Raw genomic sequence first — 23,266 nt, forward strand, 5'->3', positions numbered from 1 at the left:
AGAATTATTTAATAATTTTATTTATTTATTTAATTTGGCCAGAGAAGGAGAGAGAGAGAGAGAGAGAGAGAGAGAGAGAAAGCCACTAGGTCTGGGACTCGAACTGCCTTCAGTCATATGGGAGTCCAACGCCCTTAACCATCACACCATCTGCCGGCCTGGATTCTGATTTTTATCTGAGAAGTTTATTTTTATTTCTTATCTTTTTAACTTTGTGCTGTTAGGAATTTGGGGGAAAACCACCAATGGGTGCTATATGCATTTGCCGTCATTCACTCATCTTCACCATTCACTGCCACCATTTCTCAGATTATTTCTCTGAAAATTCTGCCGGAGGAAGTTTGTATATTAATAATTCATTTACAAGCTGCCCAGCATGAGACCTAATATGTTTTCGCTTGATGAGCATAATCTGCATTCTATTTTCACAAGTGAAAGTATCTGCCCAGTGAATTAAACCCCTCAGCCAGGAGCCAGTGCAGTGGTGGTTAAGGGGGCTGGATCCCATATGGCTGACTGTGCACATGAGTACGAGACCCCATAGTTTGAAAACCACTCCAGGCACATGTGCATGCGTGCCACAAATCCTGAGAGGAGGATGGAGGAGAAGGGACTGCAGCATGGCCACCCCTGCCCCTTTATCACTTTCTTTCTGTCCCTCCCTTCCTTCCTCCAGTGATCACATGCACCCTGACCAATTTTTTTTTTTTGAGAGATTTTTGCTATAGGGCATATGTACTCACCAGAAAGACAGAGACAGAGAGACAGAAAATGAGAAATCACCCCCCAGAGGGGATGGCCACGCCGCAATCCCTTCTCCTCCATTCTCCTCTTGGGATCTTGGGCATGCATGCACACGCACCCGGCGTGAGTTTAAGCCACCGGGTCCGGGACGCGAACTGTGGTCTACTACATGGGAGTCCAGCGACATAGCCATTATGCTAACTGCTGGTCCCTACCAGTTCTCTTTAAAAGCCTCAGCAAGGTGCACAGAGAGGAGTATCACTTTCTCTAGACCCCCTTAGACCCACACAGTAGAGGCAGGGGAGGGTAAGGAGAATGCTGCTGATGATAAAATCACTCCCAGAAGGGACATCAGAACAAGAGTTCTGCACTAGTCGGCCACTTCAGAGATACAGAGACACATCTGTCCAGACAGGGCACCCTTCCCCCTCCAGAGCTCTAGGGAGAGGGCCCACCTGATCTGGGGACTGAGGGCAGCTTCCAGACACAACATAAGCTCACCCTGGGAGCTTGACATTGCCGCAAACATACTCCGTCTACCCTCTTGCTAGTTGGAACTCTAAGGGGGGGGGGGGCAGATGCACTGAGTTACTGTGACAGCAAGAGGGAAAAAACAGGACATACAAGAAGGGAGGAAGAAGAGGGCTGGGGAAAGGGAAAGGAAATTAAATGAACTGAGAATGCTTGTGTGTAAGCTTTTCTTTGTTTCATTATATTATCCAATTTAACCACAACAATCATCAAGTGTCAGGGTCCTCATTTCACATTCGAAATGGCTGAGGCATGGAAAAGCCTAGTAATATGATCAATGTAGTTTTGACTCTACCATGAGAATTTTTTCCATAAGAACATGGCAGGATCCTCAGGATCCTTGACTAGTGAAAGAATATGGTCAACTAGTGCACCATGTGTGTGTGTGTGTGTGTGTGTGTGTGTGTGTCTAAGTAACAGACGTGCAGTTAGTTGCCACTGGTCATGCAATAAAACCTCAAACACGTTCATGCAGCCTAAATCTGTGAGATGTTGGGCTACAGGGACAGATGATAGCAAAAGGATTGAGATGATGAATTTGAATTTTAGAGTCAATCTGACCAAGGCTGGGCTGGTCTCTCAGCACAGTGGTTAAGTGCTGTGCATTGGAAACTGGATCTCACATGAGCGACTTTGGTTTGAATCCCTGCCCTAGACAACAGGATAAAGAAGTGGAGGAAACAGGATTGCAGCTTAACCACCACCCTCCCATTTAGGGATGCTTTCTTTCTTTCTCTCTCTCTCTGGCAAGCACATGAGCTCTTTGGGAATAGAAAACAAAATCAAAACAACAAAAACTACCCAAGGCTGACTTCTGATTACAAAACTTCACTGGCCAAATGACCTCGGCCCTCACTGTGTTCTGAAGAACGTTGACACACTCACTTTTAAATGACCAGAACAGCACTCACCTCAAGTATAAGTGGGTGTTCAGCCCAGCACTGGTACACAACACTCTTTAGAATTATTAACATTAAGTGAGTTCTTCATGATTAAATTTCCCCAATTTTGTAATTAAACCAATAAAAAGAAAAAGATCAGAAATTAGATGAGTCCAAAATGAACCTTCGGGGAAGGCAGAAGCCACCTGTCATTTAGTGAGCTGTGGGACAGCTGCAACACACATTCCACTGAGCCTCAGAAGGAAGCAGAGACTCTGATAAATGATGAGTCCTACATGAGAGCCCAAGAAGAAACTCCCTCGGTCAGAATGCCCTTTCAGAATCCTTATTCAATGAATACTTGCGGCTCCATACTTCCAATGAAGCACTTAAAGAAAACAAATACTGCAGCTGAACATCACAGCCCACTAGAGCACCACCCTGGTCACCAACAAAAAGAAATTAGTAGCCGAGGCCACACTGGGAATCCTTTCTGTAACTTGGGGAAAAGGCAAGGGCTAGATCCAAATTTTAAATGTGTCATACTGTTCTTTCTGCAAGCTTGGAAGAAGAATTTTCTTCAACCTCTGTGTCTTTTTAAAAATAATTATGGTATCTAACTTTATTTATTTATTTTAATTTGACCAGAGAGGGACAGAGTGCATTTGCATGAGAGAGAGAGAGAGAGAGAGAGAGAGAGCGAGCCACCAGGTAGGTCCAGGACTCAAACCACGTTCGACTATGTGGGAATTCAGTGCCCTTAATCTCCACCCTACCTGCCGGTCCTTCAACATCTGTGTCTTCTGAACTCAGCAAAAAGGACCAGGTTCCAGGAGACTCACTATCCTCTTTCATCTTTGCTTTGAACTGAGCTGGCCAGGTACGAATAGCGCTTTAATACCACACTGTCACCCCATATCTAGTTCTCAGCTGAATCCTCCAGAGCAAGCACAAACCTTTACTGTTCAAGTACTAATAGCATTTTATAAAAAAAACAAACAAAAAACTTGATAATCTACTATGCCAGCCTTCTTGCAAAGTGCTGTAAATGTTTATTATTTTTAATATATTTTATTTTGAGATTCAGAACTGTAAAGTAAAAGGGAAGAATAAAAGGGACCAACAATTTATGTAATGGTTACATTGCTGGACTCCCATGTAGTCAACTGTGGTTGAAGTCCCAGACCTGGTGGCTTAAAACTCACGCCGGGCGCATGTGAGTGTGTGCCCAAGATCCTGAGAGGAGAAGGGAGGAGAAGGGATTGCGGCGCGACCATCCCCCCTGGGGGGGTGTGGGTGATTTCTCACTTCCTGTGTCTCTGTCTTTCTCTGTCTCTCTGACAAGCTCATGTGCCCTATAGCAAAATTTTCTCTCTTGGACCAGCAGTTAGCGTAATGGCTATGTCGCTGGACTCCCACGTAGTCGACTGCGGTTCCCGTCCTGAACCCGGTGGCTTAAAACTCACGCCGGGCGCATGTGAGTGTGTGCCCAAGATCCTGAGAGGAGAAGGGAGGAGAAGGGATTGCGGCGCGACCATCCCCCCTGGGGGGTGATTTCTCACTTTCTGTCTCTCTGTCTCTCTCTGTCTGGCGAGCGCACGCACCCTATAGCAAAAACCTCTCCAAAAAAAAAAAAAAAATCTCTCTTAAAAGAGAAAAAGGAGTCAGAGAAGAAGAGATGGAGGAGATAAGAGGAGCAGATGGAAAACATAGAGTAGAGCTGATTTTTTTAAAAGAAAAAAGACAAGGTGTTTGAAATAGTGCAACAAGCTCTGTGATCAACAGTGGCACCACATTGCAGGCGAGAGACAAAGACTAAAACCAACATCTTTTCTCAGCAAATGGCTCTGCCCTATAGCAAGGTGCACTACAGAATACTGTCTAGAAAACCCAACAGGGGTACGTGTGGCCACCATTCAGAGTCACCTCAATGACTTACAAGTCCTGAGATTTCCTCTTTAAAAGTTTATATTTGGGACCTGGAGAGAGACAAGAGCACTTTCACGTTTTACTTTATTCCTTTCCTTATTACTTTATTTCTTTATTTATGATGATGATCAAGAACTAATTTTATATTGAAAAAAATAATTAGGGCTAGCTCCCGTGATGCTGTGGTAAAGTGCTGCCCAAGAGAAGCCAGATCCCTCATGGTGACTATGGTTCAAATCCCCAGCTTAATTCACCTGAAACATGCCAGGCACGTGTGCCCAAGATCTGATAGGCTTGAGGACGGCAAGTAGGGGATCATGGCATGATTAGGCTCTATGGAGGGTGATCTTTTCTCTCTCACGCTCATGCACATGTGCTGTCACAAATTTAAAAACAATTTTTTTTTTGAAATTTATCTCCCTTCAGAGCTGGAACAGATCTTGAAAATAATTCATGTCATTGATGTAGTCTATTGAACAGAAGACTGAAGGCTTCAGCGAGACCAAGCTGGGACAAGGATGCAGGCCTCCTAAGGGGCCAATGCTCTTTTAGGTTCCTGTCCTGCGCCAGCACTTGGAGCACTGGGATGCAGAGGCCAAGGAGAAGCAGGAGAGCATAATGAGCTTATTCTGGCTAGACTGGATCCTGACCCTGTTCTAGTGAATCATCTGTGAATACCCAATATGACCACCAGAGAGCATAGACATATAATGTCTTGAAGTCCACAGCAATTTGAAGAAAAATTGCTTCCCAGAACTTATGAAAATATCTGGAAACCAATACCTCTATTTCTCATAAGACGAGGCAGTTTATCATGTGAAAACCAGGTGATAGGTTCCAGATAATTACAGCTGCAACATGAGCACTAAGAAGGACAGGAATACATGTGGGTGGTAGACCTGGTCATGGGGAAACTGAGCACTTGCTGCAAGGTGTCAGAGAGTCTAAGGGAGCTGCAGCCAACAAGGTCGTGATCCCTCTTCCTCACTTGTCCCCTCCCCAGAAGTTAGCATCAAACCACAGAGCATGCAGGGGTAAATGCGGTGTGGGCTCACTTCCTGTCCTTCAGTCCCAGTGCATGACGGTGGTCCAGGGTGTCTTTCTTTTTCCGACACATCAATCACCCCAGGGACACTGGGAAATGTCTCCTCTTCTGGAACCATTTAGACAATCCTCTTGGCCTTTGTTATTAGATGAGTATAAAATCAAAAGTGGAGATTCCTTACATCCAACATAGCATTTTCTCAAGGACTGTCAAAGTACTCCCAGTCTAGTTGGACCCTAAGGAGGTTCCCAGAGCCATGGCTCATGCCACAGATGCATCCTCAGCGAAGAGGGAATCTGGAGGCCTGCTACACTCAGCTCCTTACTCTGGGAGGGAACTTGACAGTGGGGAATGTAATTCCTTAGATTTACTTTACCAATGATTTTATAAGTAATATGGGTAGAGTATATTACATTTCATGAAATAATTCCACAGCATTATCTGATTTGTTCTTTATAATGGCATTGGAAGAATGCACAATTCACTCCAGATTTTTTTTCCCCAGTGAGCAATTTAAAACCTGAAGCTTAAGGAAAACCAATGATAGGAGTGATCAAGCATTGTGCCCATCCCAGGACTTGAATCTTGGTCTGCAAGTTTTAATTCTGGTGCTCTTTTATTTCAGACTTATGTGAATATCAAAGCTGTAGCTGGACTTCCAACCCAATGACAAATATTAGGTTATGGGAAAGTCATGATGTATTTTTCTGTGTTTTTCTATGCAAAAATGTGTCATCATTTTCCCGGTGACCCAATAGAAAGCCAAAATATCCTATATCTCCTAGCAGAGGAGATAATAGGTGATTTCTATATTTTGAACTCTGAGCTATATAATTTCCATGATAGCTCATGAACATGTAAAAGAATTTTACACTGAAAAACTGACTCTTTCAACGTGGTTTCATTATGCTGACTCATCATTAGATGTTTATCAGACCTTTTTTGATGACTTTAAATAAATAATTCTACAGATAATGTTAGAAACTTTTTTCTTTTGACTTAATGAGCAGTAAACCTCCTTCTACATACCTAAGTGAATAGCCACCCCAAGAGATCTACTTGTTCTTTAAAAATTCTGCCCAATATTCTACCATTCAGATGTTCCATGATGTTTTAATGCCTCTCCTAATGACAGAGATTATGGTCATTTCAAATTTTTCATTCTTACAAAAAAATTTTGCTTGCAACACTCAAACAAACAAGATATCAAATCGCTATTTGAGAAAAAGCCTAAACTCTTAGTTCTGGCTGAATGTACAAACTTTATTATAGAGCAGAGATGCTGTTAGTTGTGTCAACGTCAGTTTCATAGCAGGAAACTATTGTCTTTGTGGATTTCTTTGATAGAAACTGACTTTTGTGGCATCCTTTCTTTTCCCCCATGGAAAAGATGCTACTCTGTAGGGACTGAATGATATTATTTCTTGACACAGAAAACTTATTTACACATAAATTACAGTAACTTTACCCATGTTAACGAGGCTGTCATCTTCTTGTGTGATTTACTGCAATCTTGTAATAGAAAAGCTTCATTTCCTTGACACCTGGGTGGTAATGGGACCGATAATTCCATGCTGCAAATGTTTCCTTCTCTCTTCTACTGGAGGTGTGTTAAAATCTAGAGTGCATTTTTAGGTCAGAGTAATTCTGATACCAGACTCCAGGGCTCAGAGCACCAGCATAGAAAACTCTCTCTCTCTATCTCTCTCTCTGCTCCCTTTTTCTTGAAAAGATATATAGTTCTCAATATGAAGCCCTGCTTATTCTGCAACGAGTTTGGCCCTAATAATATATACATAATTAAAATGGCAAGAGAAGGTAGGAAGAAAAATGGTGGAGAGGGCTGGCCCCACAGTGTGGTGCATTAGTCCATGCATGGAAGCTAGAACAACCTGGCCAACTACAGTTAGAATCCCAGCCATGGCAGCTTGAAAAACACCAGGTATGCACACATGCAGACCCCAAATCCTGACAGGATACAAAAAGGGAGGAGAAGAGATTGTGGCATTACAACACCCCATTGAGGCGGAAGCTTTCACACATGTATGCCCTCCGGCAAACAAAACAGAAACCTATTTGAGAACATAATGGATAAGAGGGAATACGAATAACTCAAGAAAATCTATTGAAATCAATTTCTTCTTTCTGGACATTATAAAAATAGTAATCTGGGTAATAATATTGATGGGAAGAAAACCGAAGAGAATGAGGAAAGAAATTTTCACAAGTTACTATATGGAAAGATTTTTCCTAAGTAGTTGTCCTCATGCAACAGCCTTATTTTCATCCTAATACTCACAGGAAACTCTGGGAATTTTCTTTTTAAGTTTGTTTATTTAATTATTTAGTAAGAGAGAAACACAGGAAAACTTTCATCAGGATCTCATGTCGTGACCCCCTAGACCCCTACCCCTCAGTTTTTCCAGTCAGCCAGGATCATGAGCATCTATATGCCTGGCATGTACAGGTCAACGATTAGACTGAACCCTGATCTTCCTTGTGGCTTGCAGCATTGCAGAACATTGCACTACCACGACACCACCATGGCTGGGACATATGGCCAGCTTCAAAGACACAAAGCTCTGTCTGGACCCAGTATGACTAGCACACCTGCACCTTCTGATGTGTGTGTAATACTGATGCCCCTCTATCTGCCAGTGGGACAGACTCTATGCTAGAGAAGAAAGAACAGGAGACGAGGGTGTGTCTGGACAAGCAACCAGATAATCTACCACAGAGGTATTCTCTTGGTGGCATTATTAGTATACAGGACCTGCATTCCTTCAAATCTCACTCATTTCCCTTCCTCCACTGTCCCTCACTGACTTAGCATGGGCTGAGTGCCCTGTGTGTTAGATCTCAGAGTGACAGATGGCCAAGGGCTGGTCAGCACACTGCTGGAGGACCGGCAGAAAGGATCCTGCCTGCTGAACAAACACTAATGGGGAGTGTGTTCTGTGCCTTTACCAAGGATGCCACATGATCCTCCAGTTAGCGTGACTACCTGCCTAGTAAATGCCAGACTTCCTCTTTTGAACTTCAGACCCTCATGTAATACAGCTTTAAACAGCATGAGATGCTGTAACAAAAGAAACATCACTACATGGAATGTGAAGTTGACATTTCTATTTCCCAGCAATACTATTTAAGATTTATATTCTATTCAACCTTCTAAAATTTCACACCTTGTCCTTTTATTCAACAATAGTAGCTTCTGCCCTACACTTGGCCTGGTATTTATCATTAGAAATACTATAATCCTGCCTCAGAGGAACTCCACGGGTTAGTTTTACCTGGATATATGGCCCAGTGCATGCGGTAATGACCGCAGCGCACAGGCAATGATGCATGTGCTAGGCTCCAAAGGTAGCCTACTTCCATTCCCCTTTCCCTGAATGTATATGCTGCTTCTCTCCTCTATTTCTTCACCTCTTGCACCTGAGTTGGCCTTGTGACTTGCTTTGATCAGCACAATGCTGCAGACATGACAGTGTGTCTATCTGAGTGTAGCTCTTATGTGGCCTGGATCTTGGGCTTTCTCTCTTGGGAGCTAGCTGCCATGTTGTAAGGAAGTGCAGAGTCTCCAGCTAGGGTGGGAGGCTGTGCAAAGGTGAACCCAGGTGTCCCAGCTGAGTTATCAGCTGAATGAAGTCATATGAGTGACCCTAGTTGACACCATATGGGAAGAAAGAAGGGAATTACAAATTGTTCTTTTAAGACATTATGTTTGGGGGTGGCTTATTTCTCAGGTGGCTAACCACTGACTTGAGGCCATAGGCAGACTGTAGAGTAGAATATGACACCCAAACTAAACCATCTAAAATTAGTAAGAAAAAAGAAATCTACTTGTTAGCCAAATTCAGTACAACTAACTTCAACTGTGGAGGAGATGCTCCTTTTGCCTCACATATTTTGGAGAATAAAAATTAAAACTTTATAGAAAAATAATAAAACAAATGTTCCTCTTTACTTTCATGCTCATTAGAATGAAAATTAAGAAGACACCTGAACTTTTAAGAGCTAACCAGTTAATACACATTTCTAGTTCAAATTCCAAATCATACTAAAATGAATCAACTCTATGTCAATAGCTTAGAAGGTCAGATAATATGATATTTACAAACAACGAATATAGGCTTTACATATTGACTATCTGTCAAGAAGAGTTTTAAAGATCTGGTTAATTTTTCTCAGATTAATATGATGCGAGATCAACTCCACACACTGTTGACAGCTGAAATGGTGGGGGTAGTGAGAGGTAAGAGACAGACCTGGCGTTCAAGGTGAAAGAGAGGAGGAGAATAAGAGAGAACAGAAGGAGGCTTTTTTTTTTATTATTAACAGCAGCAATAGTAAGATTTCAACAGCAAAGTCACTGAGTATTAGTAACTCATTCCTAAACCCCAGACTTATGTGTTCTTTCCCTGTATTATCTCCTAAGCACGGGCAGCATTTTCATTTAACAAAAAAAACATGATGGAAAAGCATCATCATGCAAAATATCCCAGGAAAGATAAGGGGGCTGCTGCTTTCTTAGTTATTGCAGTTAGTGTTTATAGCATAGCTTTGTCCAGCCAAAATACTTTCACAGTCACTTATTACTCTTCCAGAATGCCTAGAGAAGTAGGTCAGCAGTTACGATACATATTCACACATCTTACGGAATGCTTGAGAGAAGAGGGAATAAGCCTGTCCCTGTCCCTATGAGGATACCCTGTCCCATTGTCCTGGGATAACAGGAGCAGCTGGTTCAGAATAGGGTCTGGGTGCTCCCAGGGTGCTCCTCTAATGCATCAACAGGACTCCACCACGACAGATCTACAAGCTCCTCCACCCCAAGAAAAACACAGGAAATACATAAAACTTTTGCAGTGAGTATGTATCTTCAAATGAGTAGGACACGAGATTACCGGAACAGGTCATCCTTTAACATTTTATATCAAAAACTGACTTTCATTTTCCCTTCCCTTTTAAAATTACATTTACACAGTGTAAAGGAACATCCAGGTGGAGATGGACTTCCCCAGAATAATGGCTAGTAAAAGTTTTATGTGAGTTCTCCCCCAAACACAACTCTTTTGGCCAGGACATTCACAACAAGGGCATAGCTTTCAAGAGGCTACTTTTATAATAAATGCACATGGTCCTTTAATCTGAAAATCCTGGGGCACCCTACAAGACTACTCATTAAGTCCCATAAGGCCTCTCAAAGACAGAACCAAGGAAACACATAAAGGGGAAATCTCATCCTTCACCAAAGGGATCCATCAAAGAGAGAAAACAGCAGCCAGTTCATATACTTAACAGAGCAACGACACTTTTACTGGAATACAGCATCAGAAATATTATCTAGAAATCTCTGATCTAGATGCTTTCTTCTGAGCACCAATCCGTCATTGGCAAAATGAGAATAACAACACTCATTCAGCCAACTTCATGGTGTTGGAGTGAAGATCAAATGAGGGGGCAGATGTGAAGGTACTGAGTAAACTCTGATGTCCATACAAAGAAAGGAAATCATTTCTGTTACCTAAACCAAACCTAGATTTGCAGCAGAAAAATACCATCTCTAATCACTGTGCCCACAACAGGGAGCCTTTCTTCCAAACAGCTTGAGCATTATTTATACAAATGCAAATGCTATTTCTATATCTGTGATCACATTCTTACGGGGTACAGGAGAAGAAGAAGGGAGAGAAAGCAAAATGAGAGTCAAGCATACAGACACAACAATTATCCTTGATTGTAATGTTTGCATATATTCAACATTCAAAAAATTTTTTTCATCTGCCTAGAAAACACTCACCATAGAAGAAATAGAACTAACTGTACACTCAAACTCCTCAAAGGATTATCTTGCCTTATTCAGATTTGTTTTCTTTTTTTCACTCTAGTTACAAAAATTGCAGCTTTAAAAGTTTCACTTAAATCCCTGTAAGAACTGCAAATGTTCAATTGCCAATTGGATTTGCTGCTAGAGGAGATAATCCACTTTGGTACAGAGGCAGCAGCTTTTGGAAAGGAGACCATCTTCCTGAATCCCCAACATGCCTTCCTGAAATCCCCACAGTGTCCTCTTCATAAGGGGGAAAGGGAGGTGTTCCATCCATGTGAAGAGGTCAGTTTTATCTCCCAAGGTGTAATGTGAGAGAGAGCCCTAGCAATTCGCTTTAGAACACATATAGTACTTTCCTAAGGAGTTGACAATTCAGTGAGAAACTAGCAGAAGACAAAACAGAACTCAAAAGGACAGTGAAGCAACTTGTACTATTACTACCACTAAGCAGTGGCCACATTTTCATTTCATTTAGTAAATTCTGTTACTAGGTAACTTTCCACGAGCATGAAAGCTATGGAGGACACTTGTCAACCCTTCAGCTGCCGAGTGACTGATCCTTCTTTCTCATAACTCAGTAAATCCCCCCCATGTCTTTGAAAAAGGCAATGTTTGTCTCACTGCAGAAGCAGAAAAAGACCATCTTCTCTTCTCCCATTGCTCCCTTGACCAGTCAAAGTCAGTAGTGGAGCCTAAGCTACTCAAATGGAAGCCGCATGCCCAGGCCTAGTGCGGCTGAGCTCAGCAGCTGTACTTGATAGGACCCAGGCAGCTGTTCTAGACCAACCCTAAGAGTCCTGTCAATGATGTGAACTGTCCAACATTCCATGATAATTTCTTTATCTAGTTAATTTAGCCAGAGTCATTTTCTACTGTTTGCTGCAAAGAGCGCTTACTAGACTTATCACAGGCTAGAGGCAACACTTACGCTAGATGGGACATGAGTAATATAGTCAACAGGCTCATTTAACAGATGCAGAAATGGGAAGGTGTAAAAGAAAAGTGATGGAACCAAAGTTGTTTAACAAGTCATTTTAAAAATGAAAGAAAAAGAAGGAGAAAGGGAAACAAAAAAGAATAAGGACTTGAGGGGCCAGTAGATGGCGTAATGGCTATGTCACTGAACTCCCATGTAGTCAACCGCAGTTCAAGTCTCAGACCCAGTGGCTTAAACTTGTGCCGGGCATGTGTGCGTGCCCAAGATCTCAAGAGGAGAATGGAGAAGAAGAGATTATGGTGTGGTCATTCCCCTGGGGGGTGATTTCTCGCTCTCTTTCTGGTAAGTGCATGTGCTGTATAGCAAAAACCTCTCCCCAACTCCTCCCCCCCACAAAAAAATAAAAAGAATAAGGGCTTGAGTAAACTGGCCAGAAAAAGGGACTTTGGGTTCTTGGTATGTTTAATTGGCTTAAAGAAGTAACAGGGAGTATAGGATGATACCCTTTTCCATCCCACTCCCAAGTATAATCGGAACACAGCTATATTCAACTGGCTAGCTGTTGCCTGAAGCACTACATCAGGAATGAAGCTGCATTTTGGCTCAGTGGGAAAGACTGCACCAATCACTCCACACTATGAGTGGCCTACAGAGGAGATGGAAACACAAGGACTCATCCTAGGTTAGGACTAACAGGTGGGTTCCTAGCATACCTCACTAGTGGGCCCCTGGACCAAAGGAACTGGTGTCATAAAAGGAGCACGTTAGAAATTGTAGATGCTATCTTTGATCCACTAGATCACAATCTGCATTTTAAAAAATAACTAGGCGATCCAAGTAGCCACCTCTAAAATAACCTCATTTGAAAAAAAAAAAAATTCCTTTCTCTGTCTCCACTTCACTAGTGAAATACTTATTGAATGCCTGCTCTGTGCATGGCCCTGGGCTAGGGCTACCGGAATACACGAGGAAGGGCTTGATCAGATGGATCGTTCACATGTGATGAAGAGATTTACGTTATATGTCATCAGCTACCCTCCAGAGCAGTAGTCAGGTTTTCTCTTTGGCGGCTGTAAAAGCCAATGGGAGCAGTGCTAAAGGAGTGGAAATCCCTTTGGACTGCACTAACAGGAGCTAACGGAAATTACCTGCTTACACCTTTACAGGACATCCTTCCACATCTTCTGAACACAAAGACAATCTGCAGTTGTCGGTAATTACAGCGCCATGTGGATACAACTGACCTTACATTGGCCTCCTTGGTTACATCATGCTCTTCAGAGAAAAATAATTAGCACTATAGGCCCAAACAGGGAGAATGTCTAAGAAAGCCAGAGTAATAGTCCCGTCTACACCACAGCAGACTTGGAGGGGAGAGGGCTGGGAGAATTGAGCATTTTGGTCCAGCATGTTCTAGGAAGTCATGAAACCCAAGTTTTATAAAAATCAGGCACAACGAGAACCCCTCTACCTCCTATATTGGAGATTCTGCTGAATCAAAAAGCATTTTATATTATAGATAAGACCTAATAATAGAGTATATTGGTAAATGGCTCTTGAAATACATATATCAATGATACAATTTTTCATGTAACAGGCTTCCTGCAGGATGCCCAAACCCTGCAGCCCATTTCCTTAACAATCTATTGGTACGACTCACAGGTAGGTGTTATGTTCATTTTGGCTCTAAAATGGCTTTCTTTATAAACTTGCAGGCATGTTTCTATGGGAGAAAAAAAGAAATCCAAAATGGTAGCATCGTAATGTGCAAGGTAGCTAGGGACTATGGTAATGCCATCTCACTACCACTGTGAGTATCTGTAGGCTGGAAGTGGCCATCCTTTCCAAGTGTGGTTTCCATAAATATGGCATCACTCCCTGTCATCATGCTATATCCTCTGGTTTTCCCCATGTGACTGGAAGACTGTAAGATTTATGGGAACCAGGACCAAGAGGTGGCACAGTGGTTAAGGCGCTGGACTCCTACATATGAGTGAAAGCCCCAGACTTGGCAGCTTGCTTTCTTACTTTCTCTCTCTCACTTTCTCTCTCTAGTGAATTAAAATATTAATAATAGGGACCAGCAGTTAGCGTAATGGCTATGTCTCTGGATTCTCATGTAGTTGACTGAGGTTCGCATCCCGGACCCGGTGGCTTAAAACTCACGCTGGGCGCGTGTGCGTGCATGCCCAAGAACCCGAGAGGAGAATGGATTGCGGCGTGACCGTCCACCCTGGGGGAGTGATTTCTCGCTTTCTGTCTCTTTGTCTCTCTCTGTCTGTCTGGCAAGCACACATGCCCTATAGCAAAAAACAAAACAAAACAAAACAAAAACACCTCTAAAAAAATTAATAATAATAAATAAAATTAAATAAAAATAATTCTTAAAAAAAGTTACAGAAACAGGAGACTTGTCTGTCTTCTTCATCACTCTTTCTACAGCCTTTAGGCATTTATTAAATTCTTATTTACAAATTATTCAAAGGATGAATGGATCAATGAACCAAACCATGCCTCTCCCCCCACAAACAAAACAAAAAGAAATAAACAAACAAGCCCCTATAGTTACTAGAGGAGGAAGCTGGCAGGACTGTCCAGAACTGAAGCAGAAGAATATGGAAAAAATGATCCTGCTCTCAGAGAGCCTGCAGAGAAGAGCTGCCATAATATTCCATGCTTTAGTTATGGGAGGTGCGTAACTCCAGGAACACAGCTAAAGTAATGCTGACTTAGAAACAAAATATTGTTTTTATCCCTAGTATCTTGGGACAATCACTTCCTATGTTTTCTCTTTTACCTGCTTGATTTTAAAGTTAAAGAAAGTGATTTACAGAGGATTAAACAATTTGCCCCAGTGTAAATCAAGTCCACAGAACAGCCTGGGTTGGATCCAAGTCCTGCCAGCTCCCACCACAAGGCAACACTCATGCTCCGAGGAGAAACTGTGATCTCCAAGAACATAAAGTCTGAAATCCCAATAAAGTTCCAGTGCAGCTGTCATCCAAACTTTGATCTTGTTCTTAGTAAAACCCCCGATGCAACGGTCATGACAAATTCTGATCTTGTTCTTCACATCATTTGAGTGGTAGAACCACTTTGCATGTTCTTTAACCCATCCCTCCTCTGGTATTCAAAATCTTTTAGATTTATTGGTCCCCAAATGGATCTAAGCTGACTATGCTCCACAACCTGTGATCCTGTGGTTAAGAGCTCTGGTGAGTTCCTTTTAAGATGTATCAAGCGGGGGCCAGCAGATTGCATAGTGGTTATGTTGCTGGACTCCCACATGGTCATCTATGGTTCAAGTCCCAGACCGGGAGGCTTACAACTCACTGTGGGCATGTGTGTGTGCATGCCCAAGACCCCAGGAGGAGAATGGAGGAAATGGAATTGTGGTGTGGCCATCCGCCCCAATGGATGATTTTTCACTTTCCCTCTCGTTGTATCTGTCTGTCTCCCTAACCCCCTACACCTGCCAAGTGCATGTGCCTCTTAAAAGAAAAAAAATAAAGATGTAGCAGGTAAAACTCCACATAAGAGTTTTTCTTTAATGTCCATCTCACTGCTCTTCAGACAGGTTCCTCTCCTTTCCTTTACAAGCCATTTCATCATTTAGGCTCATCAGTCACCAAGGAGCCAAGGCGGATGTAGGGGTGAGACTGACTTCTTAAACCAAGTTCACAAACGCTTAATTGCCAAATTACTGAGTAAATTCAAAGAACCTGGCTGTATTCACTCATACAGACAATTTGCTTCTAGGAAACTGGGAGGAGAGAGGGATCTCTGAGGTCTGAGTGTGGGATGACAAACAGAATAAGGAAACACAAGAGGGCAGACAGCTCACCTCTGCCAGTTTAGAAGAGCCATACCGCTCCCCCAAAAAATGTGCACAGAAAATGTTTTTTTGCTAAACATCTTAATTTACCTTCTATTTAGATGGATTTCTAAAATTTTCTGGAGAGTCCCAGGTATTGAAAATAACTTCCCTACTGCTGTCTCTTGGTTAAAAAAATCTGCCAAAAATTCTAGAAGAAAACTAGCAACAGAAGCCCTGAATGTCACAATATATTTCATCAATCTCACCTCAAAGGCTTCACCAGCACGCCAAAGTCTGCTGCTCGCACATGCAATTTATAACTCCTTCCATGCGCTTTCTTTTGAGTTCTTTGCCACGTGGGACGTGCACAGTAGTAACTACCCGCTAAATTAGAAAATCATTTATTTAAAATATCACGCAGAGTAAATGTAGAACTAGAACACCGTGAGCCTGCAAATTCCACTCACTGGTTTCCTTAGCTTTATCTCAGCTGGTATTGCCTTCCACGAATTCCCAACTCGCAATGAAATTACTGATCTGTGTTTCATCCACAAGGTTTAAAAAAGGAAAAAAATAATATCACAACTAAAAACTCTTTTAGGATTCTTTCCTTTTACTGAGCAAGCCCAGTTCTACCTCAGAGTATTTCACCCAGTGTCCCATCTCGGTTCCCATAAACATCTTATAAAATAGTAGTTTGACTTCTTAAGTCTGGATTTTTAAATCTGTATTCCTGGAAAGAAAAAAAATAGTCTCTCTGAAAAACAAAACCACCCTTTCTCCTGTGCTGAATAAATATTATATTCACTGCACTCAATGAACACATCATGTCAGATATGTGGCTGGGAGTGGAAATCACGTATTAAGTAATCTATAGTCCCTGTCTCAGGAAGTGCATATGCTCAGAAGAGAAGCCCTTTCATCGTAACTATGTGTGTGTGTGGGGTGTGTGTGTGCAGTCATTTAAAATGACCTTAGTAACCATAGCAAAACTGGTACCACATTGTAAAACAGCAATGTACCACTTGATCTGCTTACAAAGCAGGACGATATTTCCACCTTATTTTTTCCTTCTGTGTGTATGAGAGATAGAAAGCGAGAGAGATCCCTCAACAGGGTCTTTGCACCATGATCTACACCCAGCTCAGCTAGTCACGATCACTGCAGTGCACAGAGAGCCCCTGGATGTGAATCTGGGATCTGCCTACGTGATTTCAGGATTGTGGAGCACTGTGTTACCACTGACTACTGTGGCTGGCTTATCCTTCCCGCTTTAATCAGATTCCTTTACAGGAGGGGCTGGCTCCATGGGTCTCTCTGAAAAACAAAACCACACTTGCTCCTGAGATGGATAAATACTACATTCACAAGCCCCCTACAGGGACACAGGAACTGTGCTCTCAGAAGAGTCTTGTGCTTGGTTTAATGCTCCGCTATGACTTTAAATTCTTACCAATTTCTGAGCAAGGAGGCTGCACTATCATTTTGCACTAGATCCCATAAATTATGTAGCCAGTCCTGCTTGCAGGCTAAAAGCTGCAAACCTTAGCCTCACTGGCTTATGAACAGCTCCCTTTTATTAGCTACCAGGGTTAAACGAGAAACCCTAGAGGCAGAATAGCGCGTGTTACTTGTTCAGTATGGTCTTGAGTTGAGAAGGCAACTTCTCTGAAGGGGGTCTGTTGCGAATGATGTTGCTGATCTTCATCTGGGTGACACAGATCGTAATTATCATAATTATCTTAGACCTTAGGCGTTGATAGAAAACATCTAGGCTAACGACTTCATTTGGCAGGTGGAGAGTCCAGACATCAGGGTGACTCACCAAAGAATGAACAGGGAGTTCCTGGCAGAGCCTGTGAAACCAAGGCCAGCACTCTTTTGACTACTTTAAGTTCCATTTAAGGAGCCTGGTGAGCCGGGGCAGGATCTGTCCAGATCTTTAAGTCAGCACCTATGCACAGTCTCACTCATGTAGTAAGTATTTGGTTGAAAGCATGCCTGCATGTATGTATGAATGAGTGAACAAGCAAAACGGCAATAAAACAACAAATCATAGCCCTTTCAGCAGAGAATCTAAAAATTCTCAGTTTTTGTTTACTGAACGAACATTAAGCATACGCAAAATCCTCAAAACCTTTCAAAGAAAGAATGCCTCTCTGGAAAAATATCAAATGGGTATCACAAAATAGTAACAATAATGATGATGACAGCAAAACATTTATTCAGAACACAGCTGAGGAAGGCTGAGCAATCTCGCGGGCACCGGGTTCAGATCTCGCATGAGCAATAACAAGCCCTCAGACCCGTAAGAGCTTGGGCTGGGGTCTATCAGACACAGCAGGAGGCACATGGGCTCAGAGTCTGCAGCATCTCTTCACACTAGGCAATACTTAAACTCCAAAAGATTAAAAGCACTCTTATTTCAGAGTAGCATATTTTATTTTTATTTTTCAAGAAGAGTAAAAAATAGGACTATTTCCCTATGGAGCAAATACTTGTGACACGAATGAAAATGAGTATGAAAAGTCAAGGACCATGAGGTATGTGCCCATTAATATAAAATGACCCCTGTGGCCGGCAGGTGGCATGGTGGTTAAGGCACTGAACTCCCACATGTCTGACCATGGTTCAAGTCCTGGACCTGGTGGCTTGCTTTCTCACTTTCTCTCTCTCTGTCTTTCTCTGGTCAAATTTTTAACATAATAATAAATAAATAAAGTTGAACAGTTATTTTAAACAAATACATGACCCCAAAGCCCCAAGCTAAATAAACGGAAATAATTGTGTCTTGGGTTGATTAAACAGATTCTAGATACTGTGTTCATACATGTACGCTGCATTGAAAGAATGTTGAGTATACAGTAAGCGCTCAGTAAGTGTTGGTCTGTAGGTAATGCCTGAACAAGGAGCACCTGCAAGACCCAGCTCGAGAAATGCCTATCACAATGAAGGTAAAAAACTCACACATGTAGTGTAAACACCAGACTCAAGCTTGAAAAGATGATCCACAAGCAGTCAGCTAAAACACAGGAAGTATGACATTCTCTGAGTGCTTCTCTCAATCACACCTTGCATATGAATATAAGCACCTACTCCACATTATGCAATGCAACATAATAAAAGTTGTGTCATTCTCACAAACGAGCCAGAAAAGCAGTGGTCAGACACAGAAGTGTTAATATATTTTGAATCAATAAATATTAATATATTTTGAATCAATCAATAAACTGATGAAAATTAACACTGCTCCCCAACTCTGCAAGGAAAAAAAAGAAATCAAAGAACTGAAGCAGGCTCAGTAAATTTTTTCTGGTAAGTCATCTTGCCAGATTCCCCAGAACCATTTCTAGGAGAGTCACGGAGGAAGAGATTGAAGTACCATGCCAAAGATGAAGATCTTCCCAGAACCCCCTGCCTGCAAAGCTTGCACAGCCATATTAGTATGTTTTCTCAATATGGGCATCTAGGGGACCCACAGATGGCATGATGGTTGTGTCACTGGACTCCCACATGGTTGACTGCAGTTCAAGTCCCAGACCCAGTGGCTTATGTGCACCAGGTGCATAGGTGTGCATGCCCAAAATCCCAAGAGGAAGATGGAGAAGGGATTAGAATGTGGCCATCTCGACAGGAGGATGATTTCTTGCTTTCTATCTCCCTATCTCTTTCTGTCTCTCCAGTGAACACACACACTCTACAACAGTTAGCGTAATGGCTATGTCGCTGGACTCCCACAGTTCGAGTCCTGGACCCGGTAGCTTAAATTCATGCCAGGTGCGTGTGTGTGTGTGCCCGAGATCACGAGAGGAGAATGGAGGAGAAGGGATTATGGGATGGCCATCCACCCTAGGGGGTGATTTCTTGCTTTCTGTCTCTCTGTCTCTCCCTGTCTGTCTAGCGAGCACATGCGCCCTATAGCAAAAACATCTCCAAAAAAAAAAAAGGGGGGGGGGAAGAGTAGAAGAGCTGGCCAAATGGGCGATCTTGTCATTGTTCAAGAAGTGCAAGACTAGCTGTCACTCACTGTCATCCCCACAAGTGGGCCAGTCAACATCTTCTATGAGATGCTCACATACTGAGAGGAAGCAATGAAGAACCAAATGAAATGCAGGGAGTGCGGGGGTGGAGGGGGGGGCATTATGAGTGACAGCCATCATTTTTCCCTAGGCTATAAAGACAGACTTAAACAAATGAATGCAAATTAGTTATCTATATAGCAAACAATAAGGAAAAAATAACAGGAGTTTTACACACACAATCAGGATGTCAAAGATCTCAGACTTTTCCTTTGGAAATGCATAGGTTTACCTCTCCAATACCCACATCTAATCAAGCTCCCCCCAAAAAAAATTTTCTAAAAATGGATTAGGGCCAGAGGGATGTGGGAGAGGAGGAAAAAAATGTTATCATTGTGTTTGCTGAGTTTTAAATATAAATTTCTATATTTATATAAGTAACATGACAAGTTGACAAAGTCTTCTCCCAAAGATAGGCAGAATGATATATGGATTCGTTTCTTGTACATACCCAGACATACCTCACAGAGGAATTATGATGAGGAACAAGGTAGCCTGAGATATTAGGAATTGATAAATCTTCAAAAATCACAAACTATATTGATGCGTGTATGTGTGTGTGGGCGCATGCACACATGTATAAGGGAAAGAAGGAAGGAAAGAAAAAAGAGAAGGTGAAAGGTAGCAAAAAGAAAACCAAACAGTGGAATGTTCTCAGCTAGATAATGAGATGACCGTTATACCGAGACTACCACTGTTCCTGAGACCGAAAAGAAAATGATATAAAGAGGTAAAGACACCTATCTTCAAAAATATGCTTCCAAAGACATCTGATGCCAGATATTATGAGGCAATGAAGAACAGCCATATAATGCAAAATCCAATTCCTTTATCATTTCTTTTTTTAACATATTTATTACCAAAATAAGTAAATTCTGAAAAATGTAGCAAGAAATACGGCTTTCTTTCACATTTCTGCACATCTCTTTGCCTTTATCCTTTCTATAACACATCCATTTACCCTCTGGGTATACATACCCCTTTATTGGGACATCGGGACAGTCACTGTATTCACTTATCAAGGCTTCTACTGAAAGCAGCGGCAGAATCCCAAAGTTTACATCTATCCTTTCTAGATCCTAGACTTTTGACCACTAGAAATGTTCTCTTGGTAAAATAAAGCAATGGATTGCAAACTTAAATAGTTACAGCCATATTGGAAGGGGAAAATGTGCACGTGAGAAATAAATGAAGCCAATGCATTTAACTTATTTTTACTGAAATGTTATTCATTATGTATAAATGTAAACATTTTAAAACAAAAGAGCTTGAAACTATTCTAACTTGAAATGACATGGTTTGACTGAAATGCAATGGTCTTACATTGAGTTCACAGTAGAAAAACATTCTGAGATCTATCTGGTGTTTTAGCTTCAGAGCAGGGGGCCAGATGGTGGTGCAGCAGTGAGATGGGACATTCTCTGTGGCTGACCACATGGAAAGGTGACCGATTCATGTCCGGAGACCTCCCTGAGTACCCCCAGGAACATGCAAACTCATAATCCTGGTTGGCTAAAGCTGGGATGGATTGTAATATTAAGGCCATGTCGAGGGTACCATTTCTGTCATTCTCCTTCTGTCTCTTGCTCATGGAAGAAACAGACTTGAAAAAAAAAATGAGAATGTACAGAGCATAAGCATGTTGAATAGCAAAGTTATTAGGAACTTCAAAGCTTTGCAGGTTCAGAATCATCAGACTGCAACCTACCCAAACAGCGGCTAGGAAGTAATCCCGTCATACTGATTTTACAGATTTACTTGTTGAATCTTAAAAGATGTTTTGTTCGCATGAAGATAAGACTAGTTTTGAGGCACTGAAAGCTGCATTAAATGCTATCTAATCCTATTACTGAGTCTGGGCATGGGGGGGGGGGATGCTATGGGATATGACTGTTGAGACTACTTCTGACCAATGTGGCCAGCGGGTGTAAAAAGGGAAATTTCCGTCATAACACAAACACGGTACTGTGTGCCTGGCCCTGATTCAAGGATCTGGAACAGCCCTCGTTACTGTCCTCAGTGGCTCATTTCCCTCACTCCGTTTTTCTATTCAAACTACTCCAAAAATCTTCCTAACTCCCTGGGCCTCCATTTCAGCATTTGTCAATTATAAAACCATACATGTAGTTCTGAGAGCCACAGTTTCATTCAGTCTTGGGATTATCAGGATAGCCCAGAAAAGGTTTTTATGACCGTTCCTAAGATCGTAATCACAATAAAAACATAAAACAAAAGAGAATTTGGATTCACACCTATGGATACCCAAAAACTACCAGGTTTTCGGAAATGTCATGATATATTTTTCTGTGCAAAAATGCATCACAACATTTCCGACAACCCAATACTTGGTGAAGATTTGAACTGGTAGTAAGGAGACAGAGACACAGAAAGGCTAAATAACTTGCTCCAGGGCACTCAGCAGGTGTGCAGGTCTAATGCACTTAACAGTCTTCCCCATGCTCACCAACCCTGGCCTTTCCGCTGTTCATTGAAACACAAAAGCTCTTGCCTGCCTCAGGGCCTTGGCACTGGCTGTTCCCACTCTGGTATGTTCTTTCTCAACTTTGACAAGACTCACCCCATTCTCCACTCACTTATCATCTCTAAAGTCTCCCTTAGAGAGCCTTCCTGGCTTAGTAGCTGCAGTAATTTTCTAGCCTATCATAAACCTATTTAAAGTGTCCGCTGTAGCACTCATTACTCTTAGACATTTTAATCTGCATATTACATAATATGTTTATTCTCTGTGTAGTAGAATATAAGCTTCATGAGTGTCGGGTCTTTCTTGGTCTTTTAATACAGTGGGTCTCATTTGTCTATGCCAGGTGTCCACTATAAGTAATCAAAAATCATTTGTTGAGTGAACAAATGAAGGAAGACATGTGAGCCATTGTGCATAGGGAGTTGATATGATTGTCCCCTCTGTTCCACTCAATCCTCTCCCTAACTTTGAATGTGTACTTGGTTTTCAGATGGGCACAGATTCCTGCTCCCAAGTCTAGTGGGTCTCATGGCCTGGCCTCGCCTGACCTCTGCGCAGTGCAGTGGACTCTCTCTGCACTGGCTCCACTGAGCAGCTCTCCTATATCCTGCCAACAACACCTCCACCTCCTCCTACTTCAGATTCTGGACACGGGTTACCTTTCCCCCTCGGGACAGTCTGCGCCTTCTCCTTTAACACACATTGCTTCAGCACAGCATTCTGCGACCTTTCAGTGTGTGACACACCTGTACATTTTCAGAACTCCCCTGCTCCCCTGCAACCCCCACCCCCAGGAAGAACACAGGAAGAACAGCATCAAGAAATACTTGTTGGGCTTTGCTTTCCTCCATCTGTTTCTCCAGTACTGTTTGGCAGTGAACATCTTAAATGGAAGGAAGGAAGGAAGGAAGGAAGGAAGGAAGGAAGGAAGGAAGGAAGGAAGGAAGGAAGGAAGGACGAAAGAAAGAACGGAAGGAAGGAAGGA

General features: G+C 42.2%; 1 protein-coding gene across 1 annotated transcript in view; it reads right to left on the reverse strand.

Moving 5' to 3' along the window:
• Positions 1-23,266, reverse strand: part of EXT1 (exostosin glycosyltransferase 1) — a gene marked incomplete at its 5' end in the record, with an annotated part of 346,475 nt that overhangs the window by 122,822 nt on the left and 200,387 nt on the right.

Source organism: Tupaia chinensis, unplaced genomic scaffold, assembly GCF_000334495.1.
Source record: "Tupaia chinensis unplaced genomic scaffold, TupChi_1.0 Scaffold000017_1, whole genome shotgun sequence".
Taxonomy (NCBI): Eukaryota; Metazoa; Chordata; class Mammalia; order Scandentia; family Tupaiidae; genus Tupaia; species Tupaia belangeri.